Source organism: Canis lupus, chromosome 15 (assembly GCF_011100685.1).
Source record: "Canis lupus familiaris isolate Mischka breed German Shepherd chromosome 15, alternate assembly UU_Cfam_GSD_1.0, whole genome shotgun sequence".
Classification (NCBI taxonomy): Eukaryota; Metazoa; Chordata; class Mammalia; order Carnivora; family Canidae; genus Canis; species Canis lupus.
In genome coordinates this window covers 44,849,557-44,864,608 of record NC_049236.1, presented here as the reverse complement: position 1 = coordinate 44,864,608, position 15,052 = coordinate 44,849,557, and positions in this window count along the sequence as shown.

Sequence of the window (15,052 nt, the reverse complement as noted above, 5' to 3'; positions counted from 1 at the left end):
ACACGGCAAACTCATTGTAAAGGGTGGGAACTTTCTAGGATGAATTGAAGAAAATGGTTTGCCAAGAGAACTATCTAGCACTGCTTTCTCCGGTATGGTTGCCACTAGCCACATGTGGCTGTTGAGTACTTAAAATGTGGCTCTGCCACATGTTGAAAAGATAATACTTTGGATATACTGTGTTAAATAAAAGAGATCGTTAACATTAATTTCTTCTATTTCTTTTTTACTTTTTTGTAAAAAATTTACCACTAGAAAATTTTGAGTTATCTAAGGGGCTCTTGTATTTTTACTGGACAGCACTGGTCTAGCGCTAATCTTCAAGTCCAATTTCAAGGTGCCACAAAGGCCTCCTCAGTTTCCTCCCAAGGATGCTCAAACCTGAAAGTGGTTGCAACCTAGGGTGAAGACAGCTATTCCTAAGCCGTCACTGAGGTCCCTCAGATTTGATTAGTCTAAAAGCAAGAGTGAGTATAGCTGGCTGAGAAACAATCCAGTGAAACTGCCAAGGAATGTAGGACCCAGGCGTCTGAAGGGTAGCAAATATACAGTAGTGGCTGTCCTAACAGACAATGTCAGAACATTGTCACTCACTCTGTAATCAGAAACTAAACACCAGTCTTGACTATTTGCAGAAGAGCCATATTTATGTGTTTATTGTCTTCATCTTTTTATTTGTACCTGTGAAGATTTATCTTCTTTGCCTAAAATTCTCAAATGGATTCAGACTGGTTTAGTGTGCCTTACAGATATGGTTTTACTGGCTTAAGGTGTTGAATGAAACTATTTGGAGCCATGAAGGTACAAATCCAGTGGGAGAACTTGAGAATTTTCAAAACAGATTTTTCCATTCAGTTGTTTCAGCTACATTCTCCTGAGACTTTCAAATGTGGCAACTTCTTTATAGAATTAAGAACAAAGAGCTGGTTAGTGAACACTAAACTAATATAGTCATAAGCTATATCCACTTTATGCAGGCTAAAGTGGAAAGGATGATGTATTCTTTCCAATTTTAAAATGCTATGGTCCTGTGACTCAGTCAGTTAAGTGTCAGACTCTTGGGTTCAGCTCAAACCCTGATTTTAGGCTTATGAGATTGAGCCCCACATCCAGCTCCCCACTCAGCAGGGGTCTGCTTGAGATTCTTTCTCCCTCTGTCCCTCCTCCCTCAAATAAATAAATAGAATCATTTAAAAATAAAATAAAATGGCATGGTCCTATTTCATTCAAGAACAATTTGTAAAGAATTCCAGAACTTTCTAACATATGCTAGATTATTTTCCTTATAGTGCCTGTATTTTGTTACTAATGCACCATGATCTCGTTTTACTCATCTTTGGAAAAGTAGTAACATGTTCATACTAAGGTCAAATTGAGTAAGAAAAAGATTAGACCAAGACTGGAGTTCTAGTTTGAGCTCTAGAAAACTTACCTAGGTTCTCTGTCACTTAGATTTATTATTCTGTTAAGTGAAAAGGTCAATTACATGTTCTTTGAGGCCCCTCCTTCCCTCCTGCCCCTAATGTTTGATGAGGTCACAAGGAATTCAGGAGACCATTTTTAGAAGTCTGCATTGTACAGCCTATCCAGTAACTGAAATCCTTAGACAGATTGCTTTTTGAAGTACCTGTCAGTTCAGTAACAGTTTAGGCCTTTTCTACTCTAGAAAATCAAGCAGGGGCACCTGGGTGGCTCAGTCAGTTGGGCATCTGCTGCCAGGGTCCAGATGCTGTCTGGTTCCCTGCTCAGTGGGGAGTCTGCTTCTTTCTTGGCCTCTCCCCCTCCCCTTGTTCATGCTCTCTCCCACTTAAATAAATAAAATCTTTTTTTAAAAAAAAGAAAGAAAATCAAACATATACCATAAAATGCCATTTTCTCACATTCACAGGTGTGGTAGAGGATGTCTTTAAGGTCTTATCATCGTTAGGGGCAGTACCACATGGTTCAGCTGTACAGATAAAACTTATTGATTTGAAATAACCACATTTTTCATTTCAGGCCAATTAGGCTGTGATTGCATGGATGCCATCTGGATTTGCCAGAAGGATCTAGGGTAAACACAGCCAGGTGCCAGACCCTAGATCCTGCTGAGATGAAATGCCTTAGGGGCTGGACCCAGAAATGCAATTACCAGAAGTAGTTGACAAGCCCAGTTGGAGGGAAATTCTAAAATCATGAATTTTAGGCCTTTGGGAATTAAAAGGTCAAAATTGGGCAAGTGGAAATGATGAGGGCTTCAGCCTGAAAAGTGGTCATCATGTCAAAAGGCCAGTTGGAAGCCAGTCCTGTGATCACCAGGAGAGAGCAGTGCAGAAAGAACTGTACAACAATGCCAGAGAGAGAGGAGCAGGCTGGATCCCTGCGTTTAAAACCCCTGGGATTCATAAACACTCCACACTCGTCTGTTTATTAATATGAAAATTGAAAATAACCTGGCTTAATTTTGCTGCACAAGTGTTCTGAAGTTTAATGATTCTAGAAAGAGTTGAAATTTGTGACTACAAGGTGCAAACAAGTACAGAGTGTTACTGCTGACGTTTATCATCTTTATGTAGATATATAATATTTTGACTAAAATTGCCAGAAAGTTCTGGGATCTCCGTATCTTAATCCACTAATTTATCTTAACTCACTTCCTTTGTGTACAGTAAGTACATGATAAGCAGCTCTTTGGGGAAACTTGAAAATCCTGTATTGACTAGAAGTTAGATTCCACAGAATGAATTTAGGATGTAGTGTAAGCCTTACCTATAAATGTCTAGAATTTGTAGTTTTATGTCAAAGGCTTTATATTATTTTAACATTGCCTTGAATTTTGTTTTTTTACCTTAACTAATGGAGGTGAAGAAGGTTGAGAATTTATCTATTTGATGGACTGAGAAGCTGTGTCGCTAAAGGAAATGTAGTTCTCAAAGTGAGCATTTCATGGTATTATTTCACCATGAAAAGCATTTGCCTGTACACAACACTCAGAGGAAAACTACAGACACGTGAATCAAGCCACTCTGCTGTAAAATGAATGCTAAATTGGCAAAAAAATTAAACATAAAAGTTAATATTAATGGCTTCATGTCAAGGTAAGACTTTTTCTTTCCAATAAGGTCCTGCAGTGGCATAATATTTTTAAATAGTCTCATAAACATCACATAATAATAATAACTAGCAGCTTAGAAGATAGACTGGAGACCATATTAATAAAAACGTGAAGATAGTATAATGCTGGAGGGATCACAAATGCAGAAGGAATTGAATTAAAATTCATAAAATCATGACAAATTGGAGCAAAGGATGAGATCAATAAAATGAGTTTAATAATGATAAATATAGAATAGCTATCAGAAGACAGTAATGATTCAATGTACGAATTAAGTGGAGGGAACGGATTAAGGAGTAATACAGCAAAGAAAAATATGATCTTTTGTGGGGTGATTATTTAAAAAGACTCTATTAAAATAAATTGGGTACTCGGGGCCTGCATGAGCTCTTTGTTTACTTGCAGCCTGCTCCTTCACACACATACCCTCTCAGTTGAGATTTGGGCTTGGTTCACTCTGAGAAGTGGGACAAGGCTCTGGGGCCAGGTGGTGGGGCAGGGAGTCAGGGAGTGGGGAGATGGGGGACTGGGGAAAGAGGACCCTAGTAGAGAGGAAAAGCAAAACCTGGGGCATCTGAGCTCATGGGGAGAGAGCTGAAAGATGGTTGTATCAAAAGAGATGGATCTACTGCAACCTTTCTCCTGTAGATTTACAAAAGTTGTCACACTGGCCTTACAGGGCACAGGTCAGCAGTCTGTAAAGGAAATCTAATATGCTAAGTTATCTGTCTGACATTCTGAATGAAGAATTTCCAGTGAAATTGGTTTGTCCAGCTTCAGCCCATTGATAACCAGCCAATTGGTGAGAAGTTCCAGGCTGACTCTCTTTTCATCCTAACACTGTTTACTTAACTCATGAGTCTCAAACCTGTTTGTACCTGATTCAGCAGGGAGATGTTTTTCAAATACTGATTCCTGAGCCATTAACTCAAACCTCCTGAATCCAAAATGTTTGAGGACTGGGTACATGCTTTTTTGCTTTTTTGGCTACCAGATGATACAGATGTGGCCAGATTAAGAATTCCTGATTGAGGGACACGTGGGTGGCTCAGCAGTTGAGTGTCTGCCTTCAGTTCAGCGCCTGATGCCAGGATCTGGGATCAAGTCCCACAGGGGGCTCACTGCAGGGAGCCTGCTTCTGAACCCTCTGCCTTGTGTCTCTGCCTCTCTGTGTGTGTGTGTCTCTCATGAATAAATAAATAAAATCTTAAAAAAAAATTCCTGATTGAACCGATATTCATAGTTACCTTTTAGAGTTCTTAGAAATGTAATTGGTGAGGCTGCTAACATGTTGAATTGGATTTATATTTATCTAAAAATAGATAAATATAAATCCACCATCTATTTTGGTGGATTTTTTTTAATCTCCCTCTTGTTATATGAAAACTCTATGAAAGTGGTTAAATAAATGATTTGAGTGAATACCAATATCAATATAGGCACTATCTTCTAATTTGCTGATTAATGAGCGTAGGCAGCCAGGATAAACAGTTGAAATATGGAGCAGAATTTATCACTTTCATCACCTTTAATGACTGATGACTTCAATCACTTCACTCAGCATGAAATGGACCTCAGAATTTACTGCTCGTTTCTTGAGTACTGAGATGCTGAATACTCAAGGGTCCTAGGGAAGTGTAATAAATATAAAGTATTTTTGCTAGGCTGATTTCTTACAGCTAGTTTCACTTAAGGGCTTTCATGAAACTGCAACCAAATATTGGCTTTAAGGTACCAAGAATTGATGAAAAGAATACCTGTGACAATGACACATAAAAGTTAGGGCAAATCACTATGACTTATAGGTAACCCCATTTCCCATTCCACAAAATGAGGGTAATAGCAGTTGGTAACTCTACTTTGTGAGTTGAATTAATGGAATCATAGTTATAAACTCACCTGAGCTATGCTGCCCCAAGAGCTCTTAGGAGAAAGATGTTACATTAAATAAGTAGTAAATTTTAAGGAAGAGAGAATGCGAGAATGTCCAAACATAGTTATTAAGTACCTGCCATATGCCATGTACTCTATAAAGCATTGCCTCATAATATTTAATTTGCTGAAATATTTTATTAACACAAACTCTGTAGTTAGGCATTTAGGGTCTTTTAAAATTGGAAGCAAATTCTGCAGGGGAACATATTTTATATAAGTTTCTGTGAAGAAATGTCTATAGGAATCATGCTAGTTTGGCTGGAGCCAAATGTATTGGGCATCACCTAATCTTAAAGTCCTTGGAGATGCAGAATACTCACCTGAGATTAAAACCTCTCAGCACCTTATTTCTTTGAATGAATTGCATTATCTTGCTGGAAAGGGAGGCTGAGCTAAATTAAAGGATCTTATTAATATTATGAAAAGTGTGTTAAGAAGGAAATAGGTGTAAGGAACATGGGGCAAGTGCACTCAAAGAATTAAAAAACAGAAGCAAAAACTTTCCTTGACCATTCTGGGTACAGTAAGGAAGAACAGACATAAGTAACAATGTGTAAGTTAAATTGCGTTAAAATGACACGTGCTATGGAAAAGATAAAGCTGAGTAAAGAATGTCAGATATGTGGATATGTAGAGAGTGAATGAATCACCAATTTAAATAAAGTGATTAGTCTGAGCTTCATTGAGAAGATGGCACTTGAGCAAAGGCTTGAAGGAGGTAAGGGAATTATCCACATAAATATCTGGGTGAAGAGTCCTCCAGGCAGAGAGAACACCCAGTGCAAAGGTCCTCAGGGGGGAACATGCCTCAGGCAAACAATAGTATGAAGGCCAGTATGGCTAAAAGAGTTTAAAGGAAGAGAAAGCAATAGGAGATGACATCAGAGAAGTAAGGAGGGTCAGATTATGCAAGACCTTGCAGGCATTGAGAAGAGTTTGGCTTCTATTCTTCATGAGAGTGAGTTTTTGGAGGGGTTTGAGCAGCAAACATCTGACTTACATTTTAAAAGAATCCTTGTAGCTTCTACAATGAGAACAGACTTTAGCAGGAAAAAGGAAATAGAATGGAAATCAGCTAGGAGGCTGTTGGAAGTAAGAAATGATAGTGACTTGTGCCAGGATGGTAGTGGAGTGAAGATGGTTAGAAATGCTTGGAACCTGGATACCTTTTATAGGCAGAATCAACAGAGCTTCTTGACTGAAATTTAAATTTCAGATACACAACAAACAATTTTTTAGTACAAGGATATTCTAAATATTACTTAGGACATGGAATTAATCCCCTAGCATAAGTATTATGAATTATTATAATTATTGTTAATCAACAACATTAACATAATTAATATAATAAAAATTCCATGTCCCATGCAATATTTGGAACACATTTATGTTAAAAAATTACTATTTATCTGAAATTCACATTTTCCATCCATCCTGTATTTATATTTGCTAAATTGGGCAATTCTAACAAAGACGGGGTTTGAAGCAATGAGCTCACATGATTACCAAGGAAGTGAGTGAGGAAGAGGATAGAAAAGGACTGCCCAACCCTTGATCACTCCAACATTAGAGGGGAGGTAGTGGGACACCTAGCTAGCTCAGTCTGAAGAGCATGTGACTCTTGATCTTAGGGTCATGAATTCAAGCTCTACCTTGGGTATAGTGATTACTCGATAAATAAATAAAGGTTAGGTAGTAAAAGAGAAGCTAACAACAACAACAACACTGACATGGAGCAACCAGAGGTAAGAGAAAAGCCTGGAAAATGTGATGTCCTAAAAAAAAAAAAAGTATATTAAAAAAAAAAGACAGTGATCAATATTGTCAAGTGCTACTGAGGGGTCAGTTGAATTGAAAATTGCAAAAATGACCATTAGATTTAGCAGCATGGAGATCACAGAGACTTGACAAGCACAGTTTCAATGAGTGTGGGCAGAAAAACCCTTCCTAGGTGGCTTGAAGAATGAATGGGAAGAGAAGATGTGTAGACCATGAACATAGACAACTCTTTTAAGAAGTTTTTTTTCCTGAAAAGAAAAAAGCAATGGGGTGATAGCTGGTGGGAAAATTGAGATCAAAAGAAGATTTAAAAAATTTTTTTAGAAACCACAATTGATGAGATTTAAAAAATAAAACAGCCTTTTTGAGTTCTGCACTGTTCTCCAGACCAGAGGTTCTCAAATTTTTATGTGTCAGAGGGCTTGTGAGAACACAAATTGCTAGGTCCCACCCCCAGAGTTTCTAATTCAGTAAGCTGGAGTGAGCCCCAAGAAGTCATATTTCAAACAAATTCCTAGGAGATAACGGATACTGCTGGTCCAAGGACCACATTCTGTGAACCATCTAGACTGTACCCTGCACATAATGTAAATAATATTATTTAATATTATTTGGAACATTAATATAACTAAACAGAAAATGAAATAAAACTATTGGAAGCATATTATGTAAAAAATGACAAAAGCATATTTCTTTGCATGTGATACTATCATGAGCAATGAATACCTAAGATGCCAATAAAACTACTACAATTAAAATAGTTTGATAAAGTATCTCAAATCAAGTTAAATACATAAAAATTCTTTCTCAATACTAGCAGTAACTAGTCATGGAAAGAAACTAATTTAAAGGGACACCTGGGTGGCTCACTGGTTTAGCATCTGCCTTTGGTTCAGGGGGTGATCCCGGAATCCGGGATCGAGTCCTGCATCGGGCTCCCCGCATGGAGCCTGCTTCTCCCGCTGCCTGTCTCTGCCTCTCTCTCTGTGTTTCTCGTGAATAAATAAATAAATCTTTAAAAAAGAAAAGAAAGAAACTGACTTAAAATCTCACTTACTGTAACACGTAAAAAAGATTTTATATTATATAGGGATACATATATAGGTAACAAAAGTTTACATGCTGTGGCAATCATACACACTAACTTCTGAAGTGTGGATGCATCTCTGGAAAGAATACAGATGGAAGAATGTCACCACATTCTTTATTTCTTTGTATGTTAAATAGGAAATCTTAAATATATCAAAATGTTAAAATCTAAAAAGTATGAGAGAGGGCATTTTTCTTTTGAATATTATTTTCTATACTTTTATACATATTTGAGATTTTTAAAACTGGCTATCAATCTGGAAGAACACAAATGTAAATCCCCTGTCTCACACCATACACAAAAAGACGGTTCTGATGCTTAAAAATTTAAACATAAGAAATAAAGAATATGGGGCAACCCAGGTGGCTCAGCAGTTTAGCGCTGTCTTCAGCCCAGGGCGTGATCCTGGACTCCCGGGATCGAGTCCCGCGTCAGGCTCCCTGCATGGAGCCTGCTTCTCCCTCTGCCTGTGTCTCTGCCTCTCTCTCTCTCTCTCTCTCTCTGTGTCTCTCATGAATGAATAAATTTTAAAAATCTTAAAAAAAAAAGAAAGAGAATATGAACATGTAAGTCATAGAAGAGAAATAACTATATGTTTCATAATAGTTATGAAAATATCTTCAATGTCATTAGAACCCAGAATAAGCAAACTGAGTAAATTGTGGTTTTACTAATAATTCCAAATATGATATAATTTTTTTAAAAATGAGCCAGAGTCTCACTTACTGAGATATAGGAATGAGAAAAACAAGTTACTCAAGTGCTATTGTTTTTTTGTCCAACAAAACAAACTGCACATTACTACACCTGTTTTCACATTTCTGTATAAGCATGTAAAAAGATGTGGACCAAGATACACCAAAATGTTACCATTGCTTACCCTTGCAGGCAGAATGGAAAAGGTTGGAAGACCCCATTAATGTTTTTTTTATATATAGTTGGATATATTTCACTTTTTTCAATTAATCTGTTTTTATAATGAGAAGCAATAATTCTAAATATTTAGGATTATTGGGAAAAGGAAAACACTCAAAACCAGTTAAGCATAATAGAGTAAGCCTCTCTAAAGCTGTCTGGTTTTGTTTTGTTTGTTTGTTTTTTAATATCAGAAGTTTTCTTTTCAATCAATGGAAATTAGAATTTTTCTTAACATGTTATGGAACAGAAAAATTTACTTGTATGTTTTACGATAAAGAGTGTGGAAATTAACAAAACTTGATGAGATCTAAAAGAATAAATTAAAGACTGTTCGAAGAGCTTCTGGAAATTTCTTGAGCAGATATCCTACTTTCAGGGTGATGCTTTGCTAAAATATAAATGGTTATATTTCTGTAAATGAAGTCTTTCCCTCAATTTTAATAAGTGATTGTTCTGGATTTTTTAAAAAAGATTTTATTTGTTTATTCATGAGAGACACAGAAAGAGTGAGAGAGAGAGAGAGAGAGAGAGAGGCAGAGACATAGGCAGAGGGCAAAGTAGGCTCCATGCAGGGAGCCCGATGTGAGACTCAGTCCCTGGACCCTAGGATCATGCCCTGAGCCCAAGGCAGACAACCACTGAGCCACCCAGGCATCCCAAATGTTCTGGATGTTAAATTGTGGCAAACTATTGATTTTTGTTCTTCACTTTAGTAGCATAAGAAAGAGTGGACTCTCTCTCAGAGTCCCCCTTCTGAGAAACCAGTGCTAAGACAGAATTAGAAACACATGAGATTTACTGGGGGATGTACCACCCTTCTTGTGCTTGATCCCATTAAGAAGCTTCCATGCAGGCATGTGCCCAACAAGAGACTTCTCTCTCAGTGAGGGTCCTGTGGATGCTACTACCAGGACAGAGGGAGTAGGCTTTCCAGTGAAGGCAGGGAGAGCCTTCAGACTCTGAAGGAGGTCTGACAACTCTGAGAGGAATGAGAGAAGGAAGGAGTGCTGGGTGAGAAGAGCCTCAGGACTAGAGGGCTCTCAGGAAGTCTCCACCCGCCCGGCAGGGAAGCGCAGGGCAGAGACTGCCGTGTGAGTGGAGTCCTGCCTTGGACAGAAATGGCCAGGCTGTAGTACCCTTGCCATGTTCAGTCATTCAAGAGAACATGATTTCAGCATGTATAAATCTTGCACAGGATCCAGAAAGTTCTGCAGCTAGAGACTGACAACTAACTACACTTCTTACAGCAAGTTCTCTCAGAGGGAGAGAGCAGAGCAGAGCAAATCCACAACCACTGTAGTTCATCCATGTGACTCATTCTCCATGCAAGTTGAGGGGCAGCTCCTCTACAGTTGTTGTGGGCTATGCTTCTTGAGGAGAAACTCAGAGGAGGGAGGTTAGCATAAATAACTCCGCTCCCATCACTGTAGTTGGTCTTGGGGTTGCAACTGGTACTCATTTTTTTCCCTCCCCCATTATCCATTGTAAATTCCCTTCACCCTCAGCTAGTGCCTCTGCAAGTCTTGGAGACTTACATGGGGATGTGACCTAGACTGCATTACTACAGGGTCTGAGTTCCAGGTTAGCGTACCCTTCTCTGTCCAGAGCTGCTGCACATCTCCTTTTATAGTACAATGGGGCAAAGCAGTACTAAGAGACATTCAAGTGGATCCCCTGAGTACCACAGGTTTTCCTCCTGTGCCCATCATGTATTAGGTCTTACCTTCTTTTACTGATCAAGATAGATTACCCTCATCAAAAAGGTGACTTCCTCTCTCATTTGCAGGTCCCTGAAGACAAAGAGCCCAAGGTGCCTTGGAAGGGGCCTTAACTTGTATTCAGTGAAATTCTGGCTATGTGCCAGACGAGAATGCACCCCCTTTTGGGACTGGAAGTTCTAACGCCATGGAGTCCACAGTGGAGTGGTCAGGAAATAAAATGTCCCTTGTGAGTATTAGAAAGGATGATACAATGTTAAGAAGTTACAGAAATTAGAATACTCCCGCTTCCACTCCTTGGTTCCCGGGCCCACCTATTTTTAATGTTGGGGACACAGCTCCATAAAAAGTCTCTAATTTAGTGCGGACACTGCATCCTGCAGGATGGCACCCACTCCCACAAGGTATTTATCTGCACTGGCACTGAAGTTGGACCATTAAGAAGGTTGTCCCAGTGCTCTTCGGGGTGGCTGCTACTGGATGATGTGGTATTTGGTACCACCAGGTGACCCATTGTTGTAGGCTCCCTTTAATGTGAAGTGGGTCTTCTGTTAGATGTTATATTGTGACAGATTGTATGCCTGTGAATCAGGCATTCCATAAACTCCCAAATAGTGGTGCAGGCTGAGGCTCTGTGGACAGGAAATGCAAACTCATGCTGGAATAGCTGTCTATAACTGTGAGAATGAATCAGATCCTGTCCCCAAAGGGATCCTATGTAGTCAACTTGCTACCAAGTGGCAATTTGGTCTTTTTAAGAGATGTTCCCTATTGCAGGCTTAGCATTAGTGCCTATTGCTGGAAGACCGGACATTCAGAGGCAGTGATAGCTAGACTGTGAGAAATTCATGCCCTTGGACCCATATGTGGCAGCCATCTCTGCTTTGATGGCCACTTCATTCATGTGCCAATCATGCTAGTTCTGGCCACATCAACGAACCAAGTCATTTTGTCTATTTTCTTATTCAAAGCAAATTTACCTCCTCTGTGGTAAATACTTTCTGGTAGGGCCATCACTTTCTCCATGTTTTGAAGAACCACCCAGTCACAAATTCATCTCACCTTCCAGGGTCCTTGCCAGGATGTGACAGTGTCTCCAAGACAGTGAATTCTTGCTTTTGCCATCTTACATTCTGGCCTCTTTGATCAAATACCTTCATCATCAAATACCATGAGTATCCCCCTGGCTCCTGCCGTTCCATGCTGGCTAATGCTTCCAGCCCCTTTGAAATGTACTCTCTTTCTTCTCTCATCAGGTCCAGCACAACTCAGCAGGGGGATGCTGGGACTTGACCTTATTTCTCTACCTGGCACCAGGAGAAGAAGTTGTGTCCCTCTGAGGGGTCACTTGCTGTATTAAGGGAAGGGGGGGCTCTACGGTGTCTTCCTGCCTAGAAAAAGTGCTAGCTCTCAATATGCAGGGGTTGGGACATGTTGGCAGCTCCAACAGTTAGGGGAATTTGCCACGCCATGATGTTGGGGAACATTCACCAGATCTTCCCATTCCATGATTTAGGATTCCAAGTTTCCTCAACCAGAGCCCTGATCTCAGTGTAACAGACCAGACTGCCTGACCATTCAATTATCTTTGTGATTCTGCGACTTTACTCTTTAGCTGTGTCCACTTTCTACTGCTGAAGAAAAAGGGTTGCTTTATAAGTTACCAAAAAGGGCCTTTGGCTTTCATACTTGGGTTTTTTTTTTTCTTAATTCAAGTTTATTAAAGTAAAATTTACATATGGTAAAATTTAAATGAAAGGTTTGATCAATCTCGACAAATGAATAGAGTTGTGTAGCAGCCACTGTAATTGAGATACATGCCATTATCATCACCCCTCAAAAAGTTTCCCCAACATGTCGCTTAATATTCAGTCTTCCCTCCCACCCCGGCCCCTGGAAACCACTGATCTTTCTGTCCCCATGACTTTTACAAATGTCATATACGTGGAATTATTCAAGAAGTCTTTTGCATTTTTTTCATTTACCATAAGACATTTAAGAGTCATTCATGTTGTATGTATCAGTAGCTTGTTCTTTTTTGTCGTTGAACAGTATTCCATTGTGTGGATTTATCACAATTTACTTACTTACCCGTTTCCCATCAGATGGACATTTGTGGTGTTCCAGTTTTTGGTGATTATGAATAAAGTTCCTGCAGTCACATATAGGTCTTTATATAAAGATTATGTATTAATTTCTCCTAGGTAGGTGGCTAGGAGTAGAATTGCTAAGGCATATAATAATTTGTATGTTTAAGTTTATTAAAAAAAAAAACACAACAACTGCAAAACTTTAACAAAGTGGCTGTACCACACTACATCCCTACCAGCCATCTATAAGAGTTACAGCTGTTACACATTTTTGCTAGGACCTTGAGTTATCTGTATTTTTTATTTCAGCCATTCTAATTGGTATATAGTTTTGTTTCATTCTGGTTTTAATTTGCATTACCCTCATAACTCATGATATACAGCATCTTTCTACTGGTCTATTTGTCATCCATTTGTCTTCTTTGGGGAAGTGTCTGCATCTCCTCCTCATTTAAAAAACATTTTTTTTCTTTCACATATAGTTTCTACCTGCTTATTTTTCATAATTCAGGGCATACAAAAACTTTGTCCTTATATTCACTGCTCTCCTATAACTTTCACAAGTCTGATTTCTCCAATGAAAGTTTTTTTTTTAAGATTTTATTTATTTATTCATGATAGTCACACAGAGAGAGACAGAGAGGCAGAGACACAGGCAGCGGGAGAAGCAGGCTCCATGCAGGGAGCCCGACGTGGGATTCGATCCCGGGTCTCCAGGATCACGCCCCGGGCCAAAGGCAGGCGCCAAAGCGCTGCGCCACCCAGGGATCCCTCCAATGAAAGTTTTTGCAATTAGACTACCATCTCGTGCCAGAGATGATCCGTGCCCCACCCTCCATATAAGATGGGGTCTTCCTTGCCAGCCAGCCAGTGAGGAATCTGGTCCCCAAACTCCTCTTACTAACCTCCTTCTTGGGCTAATTCTTGTTCCAACTGTATCAGTTCACTCCTCTGGGAAGTAAGTGCCAACACAGAATTGCAAAAGATTTATTGGGGGAAAAGACTGTAAAAGATACAGGGGTGAAGGAGCAGAAATAGATTCTCTTTGGAAGGGAAATCTGGGTAGCATGAATCCAGGGCTACCACAACTCTGGGAGGAGGAATATACAGGTAATGATGGAAGGGGATGGAGTTGACAGAGAAGGACACTCGGTGGTTGGGGATCATAGAAGGGCTTTGGGGAAAGTATAGAAATACCTAATGGGAATTTTATTAGACTGTACTCCGAGACTCTGTACAATGGAAATCTTTCCCTCTACTTCCTCACGAAATCACCTGTTATTTCAATATTGCTGTGAGGAGGTAACAAAGAAATCTGTTCTACTGCAGACACACAGAACAAAAACCCTACTGTTTCATATGAAAATAACTTGGACTTCAGTTTACAATAAAAAAAAACACAGAAATCAAATCTTTAAATAAAACAGTATTCTAGTCCTTCCCATGTCTGACTCATCCTTCACCCAGCTACCAAACATATCTTCCTAAAATATTGTTCTGCACACGTTCCTCTTGAATAACCTGCTAACAGGGCTTGAGGTCCCGTCTAACTCCCCAAACTCTCCTATCCTTCTATAGCACCATCTGCTCCACATCACCTTTTCACCAACAATCATGCCTCCCCCGTGTTGCCTTTGCTGACAGTATCAGTCTCTCATAGAAGGCAACACAACACACATGTTATGTTGGGCTCACATGCTGTTTTAATTTTTTAAAATTGTTGTCAACGTTTAAAAGTAATACATTTCACAACAAAATGTAGATTCCTCACTTTTCCTGAAAAACTGGAAGATCAGGTGACACTGGAGTGTCCTCTGGCAGCATTCCTCTATTGAGCACAGCAGCCCTTTGCAGATGGAGCACTGGGGTCCCCCACAATCCTCTCCAACCTGACTCATTTTATGCCTGGCCCTGGTGAGCATTTGAGTTTGCAACCCCAGCTTCACTGCTCCCCTCATCCCCTGCCCAGAATATACTTCCTACTTTTCTCCTCTTCCTTCCAGAACTACCTCTTTTCCTGAACTGGTTCTCTACTCCTGGATCACTGTACCTCCCTCTGCATGCACTGGCTACCTACAGAGATCTCCTGCATTGGAGGTTCTGCAGGATTCTATTTGTCTTTGTGTCCTGATTGCATAAATTCCTTGAGAGTGGACCCAGTGTCAAGCATGGTGCCCCACAGTTAGTCGGGGAATAATAAATGTTTGTTGGTGGTGCTACCTCTGCCTGAGTAACATGTATATTACTCACGCCTGCGTTTGGAGGTTGCTATAAATCCAACCTGTAACAGCCTAAGAGCAAAGGAGGGAATTTTGGCTTGTGAACTGAGAATGCAGGGAAGTAGCTGGGACAACTGGAACCAGGAACTTGAATGCTATCAGGCTTTTATTTCTCTCCCACCCTCTGGCTCTTTCTTCATCTGTTCTCC